This window comes from Cherax quadricarinatus, chromosome 19 (genome assembly GCF_038502225.1).
Source record: "Cherax quadricarinatus isolate ZL_2023a chromosome 19, ASM3850222v1, whole genome shotgun sequence".
In the NCBI taxonomy this organism is placed as follows: domain Eukaryota; kingdom Metazoa; phylum Arthropoda; class Malacostraca; order Decapoda; family Parastacidae; genus Cherax; species Cherax quadricarinatus.
Window position 1 is genome coordinate 22,595,579 of NC_091310.1, and position 24,640 is coordinate 22,620,218.

At 39.6% G+C, this 24,640-nt stretch overlaps 1 protein-coding gene across 1 annotated transcript in view; it reads left to right on the forward strand.

Annotated features, from left to right (window-relative positions):
* The window catches only part of LOC128688250 (netrin receptor UNC5B), an 812,793-nt gene that overhangs the window by 214,346 nt on the left and 573,807 nt on the right, over positions 1 to 24,640 (forward strand). The gene's annotated exons all lie outside the window — the stretch shown is intronic.

Genomic DNA, 24,640 nt, shown 5'->3' on the forward strand with positions numbered 1-24,640 from the left:
ACGCCCTCAAGGGTTAGTTACTTATGCCCATAAAGGTGAGTTAAACTTAGTCTTACGGACTCAAAGGTGAAGTTTTTAGATCTACGTCCTCAGAAGTGAGTTATACGTAAGTTCAAACACTCAAAAACATTACCACATAACATGAAGCAACATGTAGATTCGACCAGTCCAAGATATAACTTGCTTTCCTCAGTCAACTCCCGCAGATATTAAGACCCCTAAAAAATGTGCGAGAAATCGATAAATCCGTACGAATGTTATGGTCTTGTACTCCACGTGAGGGAAAGGAGGTGAGTTATATTACAAGAGCATCAAAAAGACCACAGTATTCACAACCATACAGACCATAGTATTCACAACCATACAGACCGCAGTATTCACAACCATACAGACCGCAGTATTCACAACCATACAGACCATAGTATTCACAACCATACAGACCGCAGTATTCACAACAATACAGACTGCAGTATTCACAACAATACAGACCGCAGTATTTACAACAATACAGACCGCAGTATTCACAACAATACAGACCGCAGTATTCACAACCATACAGACCATAGTATTCACAACCATACAGACCGCAGTATTCACAACCATACAGACCGCAGTATTCACAACCATACAGACCGCAGTATTCACAACCATACAGACCGCAGTATTCACAACAATACAGACCGCAGTATTCACAACCATACAGACCGCAGTATTCACAACCATACAGACCGCAGTATTCACAACCATACAGACCATAGTATTCACAACCATACAGACCGCAGTATTCACAACCATACAGACCGCAGTATTCACAACCATACAGACCGCAGTATTCACAACCATACAGACCGCAGTATTCACAACAATACAGACCGCAGTATTCACAACCATACAGACCGCAGTATTCACAACAATACAGACCGCAGTATTCACAACAATACAGACCGCAGTATTTACAACAATACAGACCGCAGTATTCACAACAATACAGACCGCAGTATTTACAACAATACAGACCGCGGTATTTGCAACAATACAGACCGCAGTATTCACAACAATACAGACCGCAGTATTCACAACAATACAGACCGCAGTATTTACAACAATACAGACCGCAGTATTCACAACAATACAGACCGCAGTATTTACAACAATACAGACCGCAGTATTCACAACAATACAGACCGCAGTATTTACAACAATACAGACCGCGGTATTCACAACAATACAGACCGCAGTATTCACAACAATACAGACCGCAGTATTCACAACAATACAGACCGCAGTATTCACAACAATACAGACCACAGTATTCACAACAATACAGACCGCAGTATTCACAACAATACAGACCGCAGTATTCAAAAACCATACAGACCGCAGTATTCACAACAATACAAACCGCAGTATTTACAACAATACAGACCGCGGTATTTACAACAATACAGACCGCAGTATTCACAACAATACAGACCGCAGTATTCACAACAATACAGACCGCAGTATTTACAACAATACAGACCGCAGTATTCACAACAATACAGACCGCAGTATTCACAAGAATACAGACCGCAGTATTCACAAGAATACAGACCGCAGTATTTACAACAATACAGACCGCAGTATTCACAACAATACAGACCGCAGTATTTACAACAATACAGACCGCAGTATTTACAACAATACAGACCGCAGTATTTACAACAATACAGACCGCAGTATTTACAACAATACAGACCGCAGTATTTACAACAATACAGACCGCAGTATTCACAACAATACAGACCGCAGTATTCACAAGAATACAGACCGCAGTATTCACAAGAATACAGACCGCAGTATTCACAACAATACAGACCGCAGTATTCACAAGAATACAGACCGCAGTATTCACAACAATACAGACCGCAGTATTCACAACAATACAGACCGCAGTATTCACAACAATACAGACCGCAGTATTTACAACAATACAGACCGCAGTATTCACAACAATACAGACCGCAGTATTCACAACAATACAGACCGCAGTATTCACAACAATACAGACCGCAGTATTCACAACAATACAGACCGCAGTATTCACAACAATACAGACCGCAGTATTCACAACAATACAGACCGCAGTATTCACAACAATACAGACCGCAGTATTCACAACAATACAGACCGCAGTATTCACAACAATACAGACCGCAGTATTCACAACAATACAGACCGCAGTATTCACAACAATACAGACCGCAGTATTCACAACAATACAGACCGCAGTATTCACAACAATACAGACCGCAGTATTCACAAGAATACAGACCGCAGTATTCACAACAATACAGACCGCAGTATTCACAACAATACAGACCGCAGTATTCACAACAATACAGACCGCAGTATTCACAACAATACAGACCGCAGTATTCACAACAATACAGACCGCAGTATTCACAACAATACAGACCGCAGTATTCACAACAATACAGACCGCAGTATTCACAACCATACAGACCGCAGTATTCACAACAATACAGACCGCAGTATTCACAACAATACAGACCGCAGTATTCACAACAATACAGACCGCAGTATTCACAACAATACAGACCGCAGTATTCACAACAATACAGACCGCAGTATTCACAACAATACAGACCGCAGTATTCACAACAATACAGACCGCAGTATTCACAACAATACAGACCGCAGTATTCAAAAACCATACAGACCGCAGTATTCACAACAATACAGACCGCAGTATTCACAACAATACAGACCGCAGTATTCACAACAATACAGACCGCAGTATTCACAACAATACAGACCGCAGTATTCAAAAACCATACAGACCGCAGTATTCACAACAATACAGACCGCAGTATTCACAACAATACAGACCGCAGTATTCACAACAATACAGACCGCAGTATTCACAACAATACAGACCGCAGTATTCAAAAACCATACAGACCGCAGTATTCACAACAATACAGACCGCAGTATTCACAACAATACAGACCGCAGTATTCACAACAATACAGACCGCAGTATTCAAAAACCATACAGAACGCAAAGACTAGTGAAAAGAAAAGTTGAGAGTACCATTACGTTAGTGTCACAGTGAATGACAAACCAGTGACTCACATGAAAGCCACAGATGCTACCAACGCTTTAAAAAAATCATACATCATACATTTTATCAATCATACAAGTTCTCAGAGCAAATATGAACAACGAAGTATTGTTTATTAGTGGGTTTGTTAGCGACTGTGATGCACTGTTTGCAACCTTCGTAGGAGTCCATATTAAATATTACTCCAGTAGCGAAATGTGGATTCCTGGGTACAGTGTAATTACAATCCCCATGATGGAAAAACGAGCCACCTGGGAGGATTAATCCGTATGTTGGTCATTATTTTTTTTTTTTTTGCACTGGCCTCTTTAATCCTACAAATGATCAAGTCGAATTTAGACATATTATTTGTATATAAACCAGTAGATATAAATTCCCAGTAATTAAAAGACTAGCTGTTGAAAATTATTTACTGCCCACATAGAACAGCGTTTATACATACCTCCGAACATCTGGAAAAATACTTTTTGGAGTAGAAGAGAGAGAGAGAGTGTGTGTGTGAGAGTGAGAGAGAGAGACCTTATAATATATACCTTTGTGATACCTGTTATCTGTTTCTATGGTTTTTGTCCTCACACAGCCTGACCTTAGGGTAGGCTTCCTTGTGACTGCCTGGTCAACCAGGCTGTTCGTGCTAGTGACCTGCACGCTCATGTAGTCACCACAACACGCCGGTCAGGAATTTGCAGATGCTGCTGCTCCAGTTTCCTCTTGAAAACTTTGACTTTCATCCAGGTAATATTTCTGATATTTGCTGCTATTATATTAAAAAGTACTGAACCTTATTTACACAGTACCATTGCACCATACTTGAGAGATATGGGAGGAAATGTAAAGTAAACCAGCAAAGAGCAGGGGCGCCACGGGTACAGTAAGAGAACACTGTATCAGCATCCGTAGAAATATTGAAATACTGCCGGAACAAGTGTAGAAGTTTTCAAGAGGAAACTGGGCCACTACCTGCCAACAGTGCCAGATCAACCAGGCTGTGATGGCTATGTTTGCCATCGGGCAGCATAAAGTAACAGCCTTGGCTATCAGGCAGTCAAGAGGGAAGTCTGGCCTTAGGCCGGGTCGCCACAGTAGGAAGTGTGTCCTCAGACTGAGGTTAGAGGAACATTCCAACCTGACCACAGGTATGTCACAGCTGCCACTATTGTGTGACGATGGTGTGTCGCACAGGTGTGTTGCATAGGAGTCGCACATGTGTCTGACATAGTTGTGTTACGCAGGTAAGCCGCACAGGTGCACTGCAGGTTAATCACAGGTGCGTAAGACAGGTATGTCACAGATATTTCACACAAGTTAGTCACACAGGTTCGTCATACAAGTATGTTACACAAGTATGACACACAAATGTGACACACAAGTTACACATATATGTCACACACGTGTCACACAAGTGTCACACACTAATGTCATACAGGTGTGTCGCACAAGCGCAAGCACAGTATACAGGTATACTTCGCAGTGCAACCAGTCCACAAACATTCTTCTTGATTTCAATTTAAGACGACCAAGAATAGAAGAGTGAAGCAAATACTGTAACAGCAGATAACAACCCAGGAGACAGCTTGGACCAGGTAACTTACAAAGGAATTATCAAGACGGAACACTCAGTTCCTGAAGAATTCAGATATAAGTAAGACAGAGAACTTCCTTGAAAGTCTTGAAAATCCTGCACCGTAGAACAACAACACATCCTCTTTGCAGATTTCAACCACCTGAATATGAAATGGGGAGATTGTAAATCACAACGTGTACCGGAAATTGTTGCGGGGAGCACGCCAGCTCAACAGGTGCATACCAGAGTACTAACTGGGGCTCACTGAAATGTTTACTTTGAAGCAGTAGATAACAGAACTAAAATACATTGGATCCGATTTTCACTAACAACGAAGAGCTAATGAGTAACATAACAATCACGAATACAATTTTTTCTTTTCACAGCATCATAGAAGTACAAACAAGAGTACTCTAAGGGTTGGGGATGGGGGCTCCAGTAACAGTGAACGAGAAATGATGTTTTCTTCAACTGGGACAAAATTAGTAAGGAGCTGTCAGACACACCCTGGCAGACACACCCTGGCAGACACACCCTGGCAGACAGTCTAAATCCTCACCAGTGTTTTGAAAAGTTGAACACAGTAGCATATGAAGTCTATAAAATATGTACCACTAAGAAAACCTGAAAGATCACATGTAAAAAGACAGCATAGAAAAATGCACAGACAACGAGAAAGGTTTACAGAACTTCCCAAGAACGTGAATATACCAAAACGAACAAGAGAAAATCACTGCCGAGATAAAACCACGTTAGAACACAAGTTGTAGTTCCTGACAAAAAGCACTAATAAAAAGCCATCCAAGATATTGCAAGAACCCCAAAATATTTCTACACATATACAAAGTCATGCAAAGTCTAAGAACTACCCGAAGACTTGAACCATTACTCGTAGCAAGTTCCTACACTGTCGATGAAAGAGAAATGAGTGAAAATCTAAAACAAATTGAATCACATCTGAAGGCCATAGATAATATAACTGTCAGAAGCACTAATTCCATAAAATTCGAAAATAAATAGAAAACGTGCCCACTCATGCAGCATCTGGACTGAATTCGTAGAATTCCTTATATATATAAAGAAATGTAAAATACCACTAGCATGAACACTAAGTATCCTTTGAAGAGAGAGAGAAAGAGAGAGCTTATGTATAGGTGAAATATCAGAAGCTTTCAAGAGTGTGGATATACTTCCTTTGCATAAAGGTGACCATAGAGCACTAGCGAAAATTACAAGCCAGTGGCCCTAACATCTGAACATCTCACACCACAAGATTATTCGAAAGGGTGACAAGACGCCAACTTGCAAATTTTATGGAACAGCGCAACCTGCACAACCCAAACCAGGATGTTTCTGGGGGTCAACGCCCAGTTGCATGGTCCCAGGCTAGGCCTCCTAAAGGAGCGAGGTCTGATCACCTAGACTGTTACTGCTGGCCTCACCACACTTACAAATCACTGCCCGACTGGCCAGACACTGATCTGGGGAACTTATCAAGAGCTCTCTTGAAGACAGCAAGAGGTTTGTTGGTAATTCTACTTATGAATGAAGGGAGGGCGTGAAGAAGCGGAAACCTCTGACACCCGTCGAGTTCTCTCCCAGTGTACTCATCGCGCGATTTCAGAGTTCAGGTGTAAGACCAGTTCCTCCAGGATTTTCCAGGTGTAAGTTATGTAATTTCCTCGCCTACATTCCATGGAATACAGTGGAAGGGACTCAAACATTTCCAGTAGTTCAAATGCTGGAGAGTTTATGGACAGTTTAAGGTCAGTAATCTCGTCTGCCATGTTGGGGGCCGTTAGTATCCAGGAATATTCCAGCCCAGGTAGAGCAACAAGTGACTGGGCGGAAAGATCATAATTGTTACAACTGCTAAACCACTATGACAGAATTACAGAGGCATTTGAAGAAAATCAGAATGCAGCTGTGGTATATACGAATTTTGCAAGGGCATTTGAGAGATGCGACCATAAGGTGATTGCACACAAAATGAAGGGATAAGTATTATGGGGAAAGTAGGCAAATGGTTATTCAACTTAGTGACAGAACATAAAGAGAAGCAGAAAAACAGCAAATTCCAGCATTAGCAGTGTAAAAAGCTACGTTCCCTGGCGCCTTTTCTGTTTCCTATCTTTATGGATGACAAATACTGTAGATAATATACTCACCACGGTTTTGTATCATTTACTGATGATATCCAAATTGCATGAACATACGAAGTTTTACAGTGGGCAGTAGGGAACATGATATTCACTGCTTCAATGTAGAAACATGAAAATCTCAAACATTGTATACTGTACAAAATACAAGAGGATCACTAAATAGAATGAACAGAGCACGTGAAAGACCTGGGAGTATTAAAGTCTGCTGATCTTGGGAGGAACACAGTTGGGCAAATGTCACGACTGCCAGGAAAATGACGGGGCGGATTTTAACATCATTCACAACAATACATACCACAGCATTTACAACAATACATACCATAGCATTTACAACAATACATACCATAGCATTCACAACAATACATACCATAGCATTCACAACAATACATACCACAGCATTTACAACAATACATACCATAGCATTTACAACAATACATACCATAGCATTCACAACAATACATACCACAGCATTTACAACAATACATACCATAGCATTCACAACAATACATACCATAACATTCACAACAATACATACCACAGCATTCACAACAATACATACCACAGCATTCACAACAATACAGACCATAACATTCACAACAATACAGACCATAACATTCACAACAATACACGCCATAACATTCACAACAATACACGCCATAACATTCACAACAATACAGAATTTATTTTTGTGTATTTTTTAATAAACTGTATACATTTTTTTTATTACAAAAGTACTTAGGTTTTTTATACACATTTGCAATAAAATATGATTTCAGTATATTGTGGATGTTAATTCATTTTTTTTTATGAGACGGGGTACGTCTCTCTCTATCTCTCTCTCTCTCTCTCTCTCTCTCTCTCTCTCTCTCTCTCTCTTTCTCTCTCTCTCGTCAACTTCATTATTTGTTCTCAGGTCACAATTCGTGACCTGGATTATTTAACCTACATAAGGTTGCCTGGTTCTCTGCAGGTTCGCCTGGCATGCAAGTTGCAAGGCATGAGCTGATGTTGCCTTATTTCCTAGGCATTGTGTCGTGATCCTTGATTGGTCGAGGTATGTGATTTGCTTATTGCTTCGTGACTGCTGAATGGTCGAGGCACGTCAGCTGAACAGCGAGGCAGTCATTTGCTGGCATGTGATTGGCGGATTTTAATCCGGTGCCCACGAGTCATATTATCAGTGGAGAGAAAGATATTATGAACTTGGCGATTTTCTACATAGAAAGTTTTACAAACACACACACACACACACACACACACACACACACACACACACACACACACACACACGTATGTACGTACGTCAAGAAATTAAAGAAAGTTCAAAGGTTTACGACAACGTTGGTTCCAGAGCTAAGGGGAATGTCTTACGAAGAAAGGTTAAGGGAAATCGACCTTACATCACTGGAGGACAGGAGGGTTAGGGGAGACATGATAACGACATACAAAATACTGCATGGAATAGACAAGGTGGACACAGACAGGATGTTCCAGAGAGGGGACACAGAAACAAGGGGTCACTCTTGGAAGCTGAAGACCCAGATGCGTCAAAGGGATGTTAGGAAGTATTTCTTCAGTCATAGAGTAGTTAGGAAGTGGAATAGTCTGGCGAGTGATGTAGTGGAGGCAGGAACAATACATAGCTTTAAGACGAGGTATGATAAAGTTCATGGAGCAGGGAGAGAGAGGACCGAGTAGCGTTCAGTGGAGAGGCAGGGCCAGGAGCTGAGTCTCGACCCCGGCAACCAGAACTAGGTGAATACACACACACACACATACACATACATACACATATATTTATTACCACATCGGCCGTTTCCCACCAAGGCAGGGTGGCCCGAAAAAGAAAAACTTTCACCATCATTCACTCCATTACTGACTTGTTAGAGACGCTCTTGCACTACAGTTATAAAACTACAACATTAACGCCCCTCCTTCAGAGTGCCGGCACCGTACTTACCATCTCCAGGACTTCCGGCCTGCCGGTTTCCCTGAATCACTTCATTATTATTACTCTGCTCACCCTCCAACAGTACGTCAAGTCTTAAAAATCATTCACCCCTATCTAACACGCTCACGCACGCTTGCTGGAAGTTCAAGCCTCACAAAATCTCCTTTACCCCCTCCCTCCAACCTTTCCTAGGCCGACCTCTACCCCGCCTTTTACCCCCGTCGTGCCGAATAGATAAAATTAGTCAATTAGCAAGAACGTATTTGAAATTAAGTCCTTTCTAAAAATTTATGTTAATGTAAAAATTAATAATTTTGTACCAAGAGGACCTTAGAAAACTTACCTAATCTTCTTATAACAAGCGCAATTTAATTTAACATAATCCAACTAAATATATTTTGGATAAGTTTACAATAATTTAATACTAAACAAACACAATGAAATACATTTTTTGAGGTTAAGTTCAGAATGATTTTGGCGAAATTATTGCATACACAAATTTACGCTTGTCCTATATGGCAAGATAAGCGTTGCTATTTAAGCCAAGATCGCAAGTTTTACATTTTCGGCGTGACACACACACACACACACACACACACACACACGCACAGACACACACACACATATATATATATATATATATATATATATATATATATATATATATATATATATATATATATATATATACATACAAGGCAAGCCACGGGGGATGGAAATCTGTAGCTCAAGTACTTTCACACTTCTCAGTGTATCATCAGGAGCTGTGCAAAGTTGCAAGAGAGCAACTAAAACACCGGCCACGGTTTCTCAGGGAAACCGTGGCTGGTGACACATCCACACTACGCTACCCTGAGAACTCTCCCTGCTTTAGTTGCTCTCTTGCAACGTTGCACAGCTCCTGATGATTTACTGAGAACTGTGAAAGTACTTGAGCTACAGATTTCCACCCCCTTCCTTGGATTGTCTTGCATAGTTAAAATAGCCTGTCTGCAATTGTTTGCATATATATATATATATATATATATATATATATATATATATATATATATATATATATATATATATATATATATATATATATTTAATGTCGTGCCGAATAGGCAGAACTTGCGATCTTGGCTTAAATAGCAACGCTCATCTTGCCATATAGGACAAGTGAAAATTTGTGTATGCAATAATTTCGCCAAAATCATTCTGAACCTAACGAAAAAAATATAATTCACTATGTTTGTTTAGTATTAAATTATTGTAAACAAATCTAAAATATATTTAGTTAGGTTAGGCTAAAATAAATTGTTCTTGTTATAATAAGGTTAGGTAAGTTTTCTAGGATTCTTTTGGAGCAAAATTAAATTTTTTTACATTAACATTAATGAAAAAAATATATCTTTAAACGTATAAGAGAAAATTTTAGAAAGGACTTAATTTTAAATGAGTTCTTGCTAATTGACCAGTTTTACATATTCGGCACGACATATATATATATATATATATATATATATATATATATATATATATATATATATATATATATATATATATATATATATATATATATATATATATGCGCTTAACAATTCGCAAACAGGTGAAATTATTAACAATCATTATTTCATCACTTGCTCTCCCTCTGTGGGCACCTAGCTCCCTTGCAGTGCTCCCCTTTCTTTGTATTTGACTGGCTCCTCCTCCTTAATTCTCCACTACTACTGCTACCACTACTACTGTTACTACTACAACTACTACTACTACTGCCACTACTACCGCTACTACTACTGCTACTACTGCTACTACTACTACTACTACCACTACTACTACTACTACTACTACTACTACTACTACTACTACTACTACTACTACTACCACCACCACCACCACTACCTCTTCCTGCCTATATATACCCGTCCTGCTACACTTCTCGTTAGTGTGACTTTGTAAATGGTCCAAGTCGGACCGAAACGTCGTCGTAAGCTTCTCTCTTCTATGTGCGGGTTATTTGTGTATCGTTCCAGTCACGGTATTGTGCCTTTTTTTGTTAGTTACAATCATTATCTCTTCGTCCACAGAACGACTCGAGCCCGCAGACTATGGCTGGCTTGTCTGGCTCCGTGGTGTACTATGTACTCTGATACAGATTTTGAAGGTTCGAGTCCTGCTGTAGACGTAGAGATAATGTTTGTAAATAATTTATCCTGTTTGCGAATTGTTAAGCATTCCAAATCTCTTTCGTTGCCCAGTGCATGTGGCAGGGTTTGATGAAATAACTTTGAAAACAAATCTTGTGCCCCGGGGTATGGGGACACATCGTCTAGCTCCGGCTAGGCGCTCATACTTTTTTGGTGTCTGGCTCCGTGGTAAAGTACTGTGTACTCTGATACAGAGTTTGCAAGTTCGAGTCCTGCTGTGAACGTAGATATATATATATATATATATATATATATATATATATATATATATATATATATATATATATATATATATATATATATATATATATATAAACTAATGATAGTGCATATATTGTTGAAATACATTTTTAGTGGGGGAGCATATTGTAATAGGCCTACACAGCGGCAGGCCTGATATCAAGGCCTGTCTAAGACCGGTCTACGGGGACGAAGACCCCTGAACCCTAGTTGATAAGATTTGTCAGTGAAAAGATATGTCTGTATCAGTTTAATGGGTAGCCATCACACAAGTGGAATGAGTTAAATAAGGATGTTGACAGGGCAATCTCAACACTGCTTCAAATGTAGGCATGATAAGGCCCGAGTGGCCAAAAATCATTGATATCTGTCAAAATATCTAGAGATTGTTGATCTGGAGAATGTACAGAGAACCTTCTCTGATCACATAAACTTGGTCAAGGACCTAAATTACTGGGAATGTTCTTTGCTGTTCCTCGATCTATTACCTGTATCGTAAGCAAAAGAATAAGAGGATCAGCAGACGGTGCCAAGTACCTCCAATGAAAAGCAGGGGTGCAATGAGTGTGAATGGACCAGGACTTTTCGATACCTTCCTGTCGTTCATTCGGAGTATTACCAATATACCCCAGGCTGTCGTCTAGAATGGGAACTGGACAAGCTCCTCACATCAGTTCCTGATCAGCCAGCCTGGATGATCAGGTCATCCACTGGGAGGCCTGATCTGGGACAGGTCGCCGGGGCGTTGACCCTCGGAACACTTTCCAAGTAGGAAAGGTATAGCAATGAATTGGTCCTCGACTCACTCAAACACAACTTGGCGAGTTGTAAACCCTGAGTTATCTCAAGGTTTACATGTACATTGTATAGCTTAACTGGACAATTAGTAATAAAAACAAGGAAAACACCTTCCACATACCCGCCATGTCCCAATAAATGAATAGCACAATATTTAAAAAAAAAAGAGAGAAAAAAAGAACGTCCTAATTAAGTTATAGGACCAGTTCCAGAAAGGACCGAAACATTGGCAAAACTTTCCATGTTTTTCGGTCTTACTATAATAATGTGAAAGGTCCAGTCGTTCATAAAAGATCCCGTAATTATTGACCAACAGAATTTATGTATGCTCTGCTTGAGGAGTCATCAGATGTTGATGGAACAAAAATAATTTAATTTGCAGACACGATCACTCACATACCGTGAAGTACTTAGTAAAGGCAGCTGTCAGATCCAAATTAATCACGATGCCATCCATAAATGTGTCATGAATCACTAAATGAGAAGCAGTGTCAAGACTCTACTTACTACACGAAAAAAAATCCAGGTGGGTCAAACCATGTGAATATTTCATTAACTAAGGTAATTACAACCATACACGCAAACCAGAACTTTTTTTAAGATAGAAAGAGAAAGTTGGCGAGAAAAGACAAGATTGCACCACCCACTCTGAACCATTTCGGAAAGAACATAAATACTTAAGATATATAGAACTTGGGAGGAAAATGCTACAGGAATAAGGAGCCATCAAAACCAGGCAGCGATCCCCACAGAGCTGGAATGTGAAAGTGGAGTAAAATATAAGAACATTGAAAATGTCGATGACTCGGAAATAGAGACCCACTGGACAGCCTCAACACCAAGTGCTGATTCAGCTACAAACCGTAACACAGACTCCTCTACAGACTCGGCTACAAACTCGACCATAGGCCCCATTACAGATTTAGTAGTGTAAGAGTCTGTTTTTGGGAACAGTGTTTTTAATGTTCTAGTAATAGCTGGTGGTGGTGATTCTCGTACTGTTGCTGGAGATAATGCTAGTGCAGTTCTAGACACTACAACAACTGAGAATCCGTCCCTCATAAATTCTGGCCAGCTGAAATCAGAATTGTGGTGTAAATTAAAATTTTCTTGGGGTATCTGTAGGCATGGAATATCTGGGAAAACGAATGGGACATGCAATTTTGGCCACTCAAAAAATATCGCGATCTCCTGACCAAAGGAATGCGTCATTCTACCTCGTAAACTTTTTCACCCTGAAATATGCTATACATCAGTCCACGAAAAATAATGTTACAACACAAACTGCCCTGTATACCATTTGAAAGGGACAAAGGGACCAGGAGGTGCAGACTCCATCAACCTTGGGAAACTAACCATAATATTTGCAACCATTCCTTAGCAATAGAATTTTAAGTGCCAGGAAATGAAAAAATGGAATGAAATGACAAAAATATTCCACCTTGGAGACTTACTGGATTGGAAGCACAGTGACCCATTCTCCAGAACCACATATACTGATGCCAATAAAAAAAATACCCCCAACAAGCAAGCAATACGGCTTCGTATTTCCAAATATACAGGGCCTTAAGCCATCCACCATCAAGAAAATACCTCTGATCAGTGTGCTCCTCGTGGAGTCAAATGCGATGTTTCAGCCTTCACTGAGATCCACACAAAAGACCACTTTGACAACGAAATGTGGATGTGACAGAAAAAAAACAAGCAACAAGGGAAGGGTGGGGGGGGGGGGAAGAATGACCTGTATGTCAGAATTACTGACCATCACAAATGTGTAGTTAAAGATTTAGCAATAGAGACCGAGAACCAAAATCTAGTCATTGTGATTGTATATAAGCCACCAGATGCAACTTCCCAACAATTCAAGGAACAGTTATTAAAAATTGATTACTGTCTGGAAAAAATTTCCAACCCCAGCCCCATACATCTTACTGCTTGGTGATTTTAAGACATACAAAATGGAAGAATGTAGCAGATAATGCTATAGCGGATATAATCCCTGGAGGCAGCTCAGATGAAAAGTCACACACATGAGCTGCTAAATATATGCAATAAATCTGCCTTAAGCCAGCAAATAGTGGAGCCAACAAGGCTGGAAAACACATCTGATATTTTCACGAATAATGATGACCTGGTACGAAATATAGAAGTATCAAAGACAGTTTTTTTTTCGGATCACAACCTAATCGAAGTCGAAACTTGTATGCACAGGGGTTCTGACCAGCAAAATGCATACAGTTATGAGGGTGCCTTCACCAAATTTAACTTTAACATCAAGGACAACCGGGATCAAATAAATCATGTCTTTAATGAAACACGCAAACATGCTGCTTAGATATCTTAAATAACATGGATCAGAACCAATGTCTTGAAAAAATCAACTCTTTTCTAGCTGAAGTATTCTCAAGGCATATTTCTCAAAGGGATGGGGGAGGGAAAGAGATGTTAACTAGAAACAGAGAGACGCTGCTCCCTCTACAGGTGAAGGAGCAGAATCAGTGAACATCTCAAGGTAACTAGACGATCCGTAATGCAGATGGTAGCACTGGCTAGGGAGAAGAAAATGTTGAAAATAAGTTAAATAATTCTTACAGGATTCATGAGAGACGGGAGCTAAATTCAGTTACTGAAACAAAAAGAAATCTAAAATATTTCTCTTCATTTGACAAAAACAAGGCAAAAGCTATATTCAGGTTTGGGCCCTGAGTGACATACTGAAGTTTCAGTTTGACTCGTGACTAGTGAGCCATTAATCAGACTAAACATCGGCAATCCGAATGAATTTTTCATGAATGCCCCTCAAAACATTATCAGTATATGCCAAAAATCTGACATAACGCTAACTCCACTCGACTTTGAAAAAACGATTAACAACATTCTCATGCACTCTACGCTTGCCCCAGACTTGTGGAATTCCATGTTCATCGAGAACAGCAAGAAACCCCTTTCGAGTACCTTAATTCTGGTATGGAGAGGGAGCCTGGACACGGCTGTCATCCCAGAATTGCTGAAAACAATAGATATAGCCCTACTCCATAAAGGCAGCAGCAAAGTAGTAGCAAAGAATTATAGACGGATAGCTGTAACATCCCATATCATAAAAAAAAAATGAAAGAGTTTTAAGAAGAATGATCGCCAACCACTTAAATTCTCAACAGTTGCGCAATCCAGGGCAACGTGGATTTAGAGTAGGTCGCTCCTGCATCTCGTAAATACTGGACCATTATGACATGGTCTTGGATACACTGAAGGACAAGCAAAATGCAGATATAGTATACTAAGACTTTGTAAAAGCCTTTGACAAGTGCGATCATGGTGTAATAGCGCTCAAAATTTGTGCTAAAAAATAGCTTGAATAATGGGAAGATGGATCAACTTTTTAACCAATAGAACACAAAGACTAATGGTAAATAGTGTTAAGTCGGAGCCTGCCACTGTGAAAAGCTCTGTTCCACAGGGTACACTGCTTTCCCCCATCCTATTTCTCATCCTGATATTTGTCAGAGCACCTATCTTCTTTTGCAAATGATACTAGAATCTGCATGAGTGTCATCCATTGAGAAGATGGTAAATGTCCAAGCGGATATAAACCAAGTTTTCCAATGGGCCACGGGAAACAATATGATGTTAAATGAGGATAAATCATGCGCTAGATTGTGCAATTGTTGCAGTTCCATGTGATTGATAATCTTGCTTCTATGAACCGTTCAAAGATTTTAATGTGTGAAATTAGCCCCATTGGTCTATAATTTTTTGCAATTGCTTTATTGTATCCATTATTAAGTGGGGCAAAATCGGAACCTTTTAATGACTTGAGTTTGGGCCTGGAGCAGAATGCATTATCATGCTCTTGATAGCTTCTTCAAAGTCAACTGTGGAGAGGGCAACATCAAAAATTGTGGTAAGGTCGGTGGTATTTTGAGTTTCATTCAAGAAAAATTCGCTAGGGTCTTCGATCTGTAAACAGATGAGTGGTTCAGTAAACACGGTAGTATTGTGACTTTAGTGTTTCAATCATGTACTTATTGTCATAAATATAAGCTCTGTCTCTTTTAAGTAAAAGCCTTAAACGGGATATAGTTTTCGTTTTGCAGAGCTTTTGCAAAGTAGAGAAACTCTTTAAAAGCCTTCAAAGGTATGCATAAGGCGTATTTTTTATTTCTTCTAATTTCCTTTATTTCTGTTTGCTCCCTATCTCTCACCTAGACTCTGAATGTTCTTCATTTCTGTAACAAGAGTTTCCTTCGTGCCTCAGAGTTTGCTCTCTTTGAGAAGATCTGTTATCAGCACTCTTGGCAAGTAAAGAAGTCTCTGTCTGTCTGTCTCTCTCTCTCTCTCTCTCTCTCCCTCTCTCTCTAGGTTTGTATTTTTTCCTCTCCTGTAAATGGTTTTTCTAAACCATTTACCTGATGTAAGTAATGTAAATGCCGAGGAACTGGTTTAGATGTGCAATGTTCATATCATCATCATCTCAACATATCGCTCTAAGCTCTCAATTTATTTTGTCCAAGCTGATGTTCTTGTCAAAATTTAATTTGCTGAATTCACCCCCTCATAATTGATCATGTTTCTGTGTTCCAGGTCCCCTCAAAGGAGGCTCCTTGACGCTGGTGAATGGCTTTTGATCTAGAGAATTGGTTCTGTGCTCCCGTTGCCTGAATTGAGCCTGAATACCTTCCATCCCCCTACATGCCTTGTATAATCCTACGAGTTTAGCGCTCCCCAATGATTATAATAATCTGCTCCAGGCCTCTGTGCATGCAATTCTGTACCTCGATTATGTTTTGAGATTGCAACCTTCGATGCAATTATGCCCCGGACTTGGTTCTTATTGTTAGTAAATATAAGGTGTAGAGGGTGAAGATAGTACCAGCTAAGCCAGTGCCTTGAGAGGCTGAGCTGAGTGGCACTAGTAGTGTGCTCCAGACTCACACTCTGAATAAAAATAGAGAAGATGCCAGTTTTAAAGAGAAGGGCGCTGCCTCTGAAAATGAAAACTCGATGGTTTTGGCAAAGGTTTCATTGTTTCTCAGGAACTTTAAAGAATACTGATAGCTGAAGGTAATCTGAAGACGACTCCGAGGGTCATCATCCTAGCAACCCGGTCGCAGATCAGGCTTTATATTTGAATGCTTGATCAATCATTGCTGGTAACAAGTACTCCAACGTAACCAACACAGTCCGGCTGATCAAAAACTGACAGCCCGAACTTATCAAGTTCCCTGTACGTATGATGAGTGTTAAAAAGTCTTAGCTCTTTAATACTTCCTGACTTAACCAATTATTTCCAATAATTTAGGTACTTGACTGGATTTATACAGGCACTCAAGATTCTCTGAAAATTCATCAAATATACGATTATGCTTGCCTTAAAAGGGGCTGCTCGTGTACATCATTATTCCAGCCTAGAGAGAGCAAGTAACTTAAAAATCTCATCATTTTTTGGTAATTTCCCTTATTTTTATGGGAGGACGATCTAATGTGCATTTTGTTCTTAACGAGGATGTTTTGCGCAGTCTGTAAAACCTTCAGCTCGTAGTAATTCCAGCGTGTAGAACTGGAATCAGGTTTTACAGCATCCTATTTGTAAATAATAAGTCTTTCATGCATTCCAGAAGTACACTCTGTGGATTTTGATGTTTCCAGTGTTTTAGATAATGAATATCCAATTCATTCCAGTTTTCTATCAGGCCAAAGAATTATTTACAAAAAACTATATCGAACATCTGTCTTTAGTGTCTACCAGTGCTCTTTACTCTCAGGCCTTTTTAGTTAAAAATCTATCACTGTCCTATCAATTCCTTTTTAAATTGGTATCACGCCCTCGCTAGTTCTTCTTTCTTCCAAAGTAGTCAGTGCATTTTTCTCAGTTCTTGAAGTTCAGCATTGCAAACTTTTGGACCTTTTAGAATCTTTGTTCTTGCTTTATCAGATACAGGCCACATATTCGTTAATGGGCTTAACGTATGTTGTTTATGTTATTATGAAGGATTCTTAGGGTATAGATAACATTCTTTCTTCATTCAGGGTCTCGAAATAATGGATTCAAATTAGACAAGTTTAGATTTAAAAAGGATGTACATAAATACTGATTTGGAAATCGAGTATTCGATGAGTGGAACACTATGTCTTGTAGTGAATATTAATATGGTATACAATACTGACAGGTTGGTAAAAAAGACACATGTGTAGAAGTTAGGTATCTTTATTACGAAACGTTTCGCCTACACAGTAGGGTTCTTCAGTCTAATACAGAAAAGTAAAAGGACACAAGTGCAACTAATGTGACATGTTATTACATAATACAGAAAAGTTGGCAGAAGCAGTAGAGATATAGCTCTGAGGTGGTCAGTTCCTCAGCCTGGAGAAGAGAATATGTTCCATGGTCTAGTAGGGTCACTAAAGCGAAAATCTTCGGTAGGTTCAAATACAAGTTGGATAAACACGTAAGTGAGAGGGGTTGTAGTTGAGGGGAGAGTTGCACAGCTTGAGTAAGTAGGGTTATCAAGGCTTATTAAGGGTTAGCAAAGCTTATTTCTCGAGTAGCCATGAGAATGGCTTGAAAAAATATTTTGCTAAGGAAGTTTTAGTTTGAGAAGGACTTGCCTGGTATTGGCCGGTAGGCCTGCTGCAGTGTCCTTCCATTCTTTATTCTTTTTGTAAGTGATGGTGAAATATTTTCAGATACTCATGCCACTGAAGTTATCCGTTTGTTTGTACCTCCGGTGATAGGTTCAGTGTGATAATAATATCTAAATACTTTTTTTAGGAGGTGAAAAATAACATGACGTTCTAACCCTAAAAAAAAATATTCTCCAAGATAGTTTTACTGATATTCGTATATATTTACTTCATTTTAGCGTCTTTGTCCGTTGTTTTCTGAGCTGGCATTTCCTCAGTTCATAAGGACACAAGGAATGAAAGCATTACCTCTGTCTTGGGATCGTTTCTTGGGTTCATGACTCAGAATCGTGTTTTGGGTTCATGCCTTGGGATTATGCCGTGAGTTTATGTCTTAGTTCCTGTCTTGGGTTCATGTCCTGGGTTTGTTTTATGTCATGGGTTCCTGTTTGAGGGTTCGTGTGTTGGCATCGTTATTTTTGTTCGTATCTCGAGTTCATGTCTTGGGTTCGTGTCTAGGACAGAGGTAAAATTTAGATATATGTTGTTTTTGCCATGCGATGGATAATGGGAACCTTTGTAATGGATATGGATCAGTAGGAAAACATTTTTCTTTCTTAGACTATGTAATTTGTCTCGTATTCCTCGGGCCTCAGACGATGCGAAAGGATTTAGGAAATTCATGTTTTTTCCTCCAGGTCGCCGCCGCTTTATCATTAATCCTCCAGTGTGATGCATCCCCAAATTGGCTTTGTCGTATTTGAATTTAAAAAAACTTCTATGGAGTTTTATTTCCACTAACTTCTCACATGTGTGTTTCATCTACTCCTTACCAACCATCAGAAGCAAGTTTCTCCTTTATGTAAACCAGCCATTTGAAACTTTTTTTCTTAATACGTCTGAGTATTTTGTATGTGGTGAACATTTCTCCGCTGATTTTTGTTACGCCTTCTCTGAGGAGTTTTCCACCAAGGAAGGTCTACCCAAACGAGGAAACACATTCATCGTCGCCATTCAGTAACTGTCTTGCCAGAAATGTGTAGACATCACAGTTCAAATGACCGGTCAACCTACAACACAGCCACATCTGCTACTGTATGCATTACTAAATTTAAAAAGAGAAACTTTCGTTTTTCTTTTTAGGTTACCCTGCCTCGGTGGGATACGGCCGGTTCGTTGATATACATACATATATATATATATATATATATATATATATATATATATATATATATATATATATATATATATATAGGGAGGTACCACTTCTAGAACTGTCATAGGGACCCTCATCCTCAGATGGGTGGGATACGGCCGGTTCGTTGATATACATACATATATATATATATATATATATATATATATATATATATATATATATATATATATATATATATATATATATATATATATATAGGGAGGTACCACCTCTAGAACTGTCATAGGGACCCTCATCCTAGGGAAAGGAATAAACTTGCTTCAGGGAAAACTCAAGGTTTTCTCTGAAGCTGTTTGAGAATTTTCTCCTACCACCCCTATATTTCAAGTATGTTTTATTTAAAGACAAAAATACATTGGCCAAACATTCACAAAAATACAACAGAAAGTAAAACAACATAGATAACTCAGAGCTACATCTCGAATACTTCGTCCAGCTCCCCTGCGGTGGGCCGCGTGCCCAGAATGCTGCAGGCATTTCCTCTCTGGATCGCAACACTGAGTCTCTGAAAGAGAAAGCTGGTCGCCCTGTGGTCCTTGGTTTCTATGATGAGCTTTTCACCCAGCTCTTTGAGGAACTTTAGAGCACATGCTCCAAGGGTCTCCGACCCTATTGGAATGAAGTTATAGCAAGGGGGAAGGTCTTCATATTTTCGGATCTTCTGGGTCTCCCTGTGGCTGGCAGCTCCACCCCTTTCCACTACGGAGTATGGCAAGTAGGCGTCTGCCAATGTGGCAGCACAGGTGTAGTCCCAGGCAATCTGCTTTCCATCCTTCCAGGGTAGTATAGTGGCTCCATCAGGACGCTTTTGACTTCCATCAGACCTCTGCACTTGGGGTTCCCGTTGAGCTGGGCAACGGGCTGTGGCGAGGCTTCTCTTTATGATGTCAATGACCTCCTCATGTCTGGCATACTTCCCTTCTGCTGTGTGACACACAAGACCATGAAGTCCGAATTGATCAGTTGTCGCCCTGCCATATATATATATATATATATATATATATATATATATATATATATATATATATATATATATATATATATATATATATATATATATATATTGTTTGGATATGATTTAAATCTTTCGACTGATCTTAGGTACGTAAGAATCTGGCTGAGTATCACTGCTAGTGTGAGACTGGGCTGGACGCTTGGCTTGTTCTGTGCCGGGAAGCCCTTCAATACTTTTTCTCTTGATGTCTTGCAAGCGTCCATAAAAATGTAAATTTCTTTGCGTTTCGTATTTATGTTAAATTTTAATTTTAAAAACCGCTGAACAACCTTCGTTTAAGCATCAACCTAGACGCTGATGAAGGGCTCTTGATCCTAGAAAATATAGCTATCTTTCCCTTCTTTAAATACAGTCTGATTACCTCCAGTTCCTCATGTATTGTGTGAGCCGTACGGGTTTACCTGAAGTGTACGTTCCTGGAGGGTGTTCAGGGGGATGGGGGTCAACGCCCTCGCGGCCTGGTCCATGACCAGGCTTCCCAGTGGATGAGGGCCTGGTCAACCAGGCTGTTACTGCTGGCCGCACGCAGTCCAAGATAAGAACCATCTCCGACAGGTCAGGAACTTATCAATGTTCCCCTCTGAAGACAGCCAGGGGTCTATTCGTAATCCCCCTTATTTATGTTAGGAGGCTGTTGAATAGGCATGGGCCCCTTACACTAATTATGTTGTCAGTGTGCTCATGGCACCTTTGCTTCTACTTGATGGCATAATTCACTCTGGTATATTACAGGTATATTTCTGGTTTGGTATATCACAGATGTATTGTTATATATCACAGATGTATTGTTATATATCACACGTGGCATCTCTGGTATAGTATATCACAGGCATATCTCATATATCACAGGCATATCTCTGATACATCACAGGTATATTTCTGGTATGGTATATTAAAGAGTAACAGCTGCACGAGTCACGCGTCGAGGACGACCCACAGAATAAAACTAAAAAATAGAAGGTAGAAGTGGTTGGTGGCAGAGGCGGGTCCACGGAGGACGCTCCTGAAAATTGTGTTCCATTTCGAACGACGAGATTTCATTTGATGGGAGATTTTGGTACAGAAAAATATGTATAGCTTGACCCAGCAGCGTTTTGCAGGGAGAGTCTGGCGTGTTAGTGAGAGAGCTGGAGGATGGCTTTCTGTCTCTCTCTCTCTCTCTCTCTCTCTCTCTCTCTCTCTCTCTCTCTCTCTCTCTCTCTCTCTCTCTCTCTCTCTCTCTCTCTTTTACACAGGGTTTCACAAGGTTAGGTTAAGGTTCCTGACTTTATTTACAAGCTAAGTTACCTACATAGCTTTTTTTTTCTCTCTATCACTTTCACTCTTTCTAATTTTGAATTAACCCAAAATGCGCATGTGCAAATTCACAGCTATCTATATCTGGTTGTATTTTTGATGGCTGCGGTTCGGTAACAGCAACAGCCAGGTCGATCATATATGTGTTCTAAACTCAAGATAGAAAAACCCTCGAAACTAGTCAAAATTATTATATAACTGGGGGGTGCGTTAAACCCGTGGGGGTGGGGGTAGTAACGAGGCTTGAACCAAATAAATGGAAGATAACTCCAATTCATTGGATCAAGAGCCCTTTTTCAGGCTCTAAACACATGTTCCTCAAGAAGAAGTCGTTAATTTCTGCCTAAACACCGACTCTATACGTAACATAAATTATTACAGTACATAAATAACCCGCACATGGAAACTTACGACGACGTTTAGGTCTGACTTGGATCATTTACAAAGTCACAGTAGTGTGACTTGGATCATTTACAAAGTCACAGTAGTGTTACTTGGATCATTTACAAAGTCACAGTAGTGTGACTTGGATCATTTACAAAGTCACAGTAGTGTGACTTGGATCATTTACAAAGTCACAGTAGTGTTACTTGGATCATTTACAAAGTCACAGTAGTATGACTTGGATCATTTACAAAGTCACAGTAGTGTTACTTGGATCATTTACAAAGTCACAGTAGTGTGACTTGGATCATTTACAAAGTCACAGTAGTGTTACTTGGATCATTTACAAAGTCACAGTAGTGTGACTTGGATCATTTACAAAGTCACAGTAGTGTGACTTGGATCATTTACAAAGTCACAGTAGTGTGACTTGGATCATTTACAAAGTCACAGTAGTGTGACTTGGATCATTTACAAAGTCACAGTAGTGTGACTTGGATCATTTACAAAGTCACAGTAGTATGACTTGGATCATTTACAAAGTCACAGTAGTGTGACTTGGATCATTTACAAAGTCACAGTAGTGTGACTTGGATCATTTACAAAGTCACAGTAGTGTTACTTGGATCATTTACAAAGTCACAGTAGTGTGACTTGGATCATTTACAAAGTCACAGTAGTGTGACTTAGATCATTACAAAGTCACAGTAGTGTGACTTGGATCATTTACAAAGTCACAGTAGTGTGACTTGGATCATTTACAAAGTCACAGTAGTGTGACTTGGATCATTTACAGTCACAGTAGTGTGACTTGGATCATTTACAAAGTCACAGTAGTGTGACTTGGATCATTACAAAGTCACAGTTGTGTGACTTGGATCATTTACAAAGTCACAGTAGTGTGACTTGGATCATTTACAAAGTCACAGTCATGTGACTTGGATCATTTACAAAGTCACAGTAGTGTGACTTGGATCATTTACAGAGTCACAGTAGTGTGACTTGGATCATTTACAGAGTCACAGTAGTGTGACTTGGATCATTTACAAAGTCACAGTAGTGTGACTTGGATCATTTACACAGTAGTGTGACTTGGATCATTTACAGTCACAGTAGTGTGACTTGGATCATTTAGAGTCACAGTAGTGTGACTTGGATCATTTACAGAGTCATAGTAGTGTGACTTGGATCATTTACAAAGTCACAGTAGTGTGACTTGGATCATTTACAAAGTCACAGTAGTGTGACTTGGATCATTTACAAAGTCACAGTAGTGTGACTTGGATCATTTACAGTCACAGTAGTGTGACTTGGATCATTTACAGTCACAGTAGTGTGACTTGGATCATTTACAATCACAGTAGTGTGACTTGGATCATTTACAGTCACAGTAGTGTGACTTGGATCATTTACAGAGTCACAGTAGTGTGACTTGGATCATTTACAAAGTCACAGTAGTGTGACTTGGATCATTTACAGTCACAGTAGTGTGACTTGGATCATTTACAGAGTCACAGTAGTGTGACTTGGATCATTTACAGAGTTACAGTAGTGTGACTTGGATCATTTACAAAGTCACAGTTGTGTGACTTGGATCATTTACAAAGTCACAGTAGTGTTACTTGGATCATTTACAAAGTCACAGTAGTATGACTTGGATCATTTACAAAGTCACAGTAGTGTGACTTGGATCATTTACAAAGTCACAGTAGTGTGACTTGGATCATTTACAAAGTCACAGTAGTGTTAATTGGATCATTTACAAAGTCACAGTAGTGTGGCTTGTATCATTTACAAAGTCACAGTAGTGTGACTTGGATCATTTACAAAGTCACAGTAGTGTGACTTGGATCATTTACAAAGTCACAGTAGTGTGGCTTGTATCATTTACAAAGTCACAGTAGTGTGACTTGGATCATTTACAAAGTCACAGTAGTGTGACTTGGATCATTTACAAAGTCACAGTAGTGTGACTTGGATCATTTACAAAGTCACAGTAGTGTGACTTGGATCATTTACAAAGTCACAGTTGTGTGACTTGGATCATTTACAAAGTCACAGTATTGTTACTTTG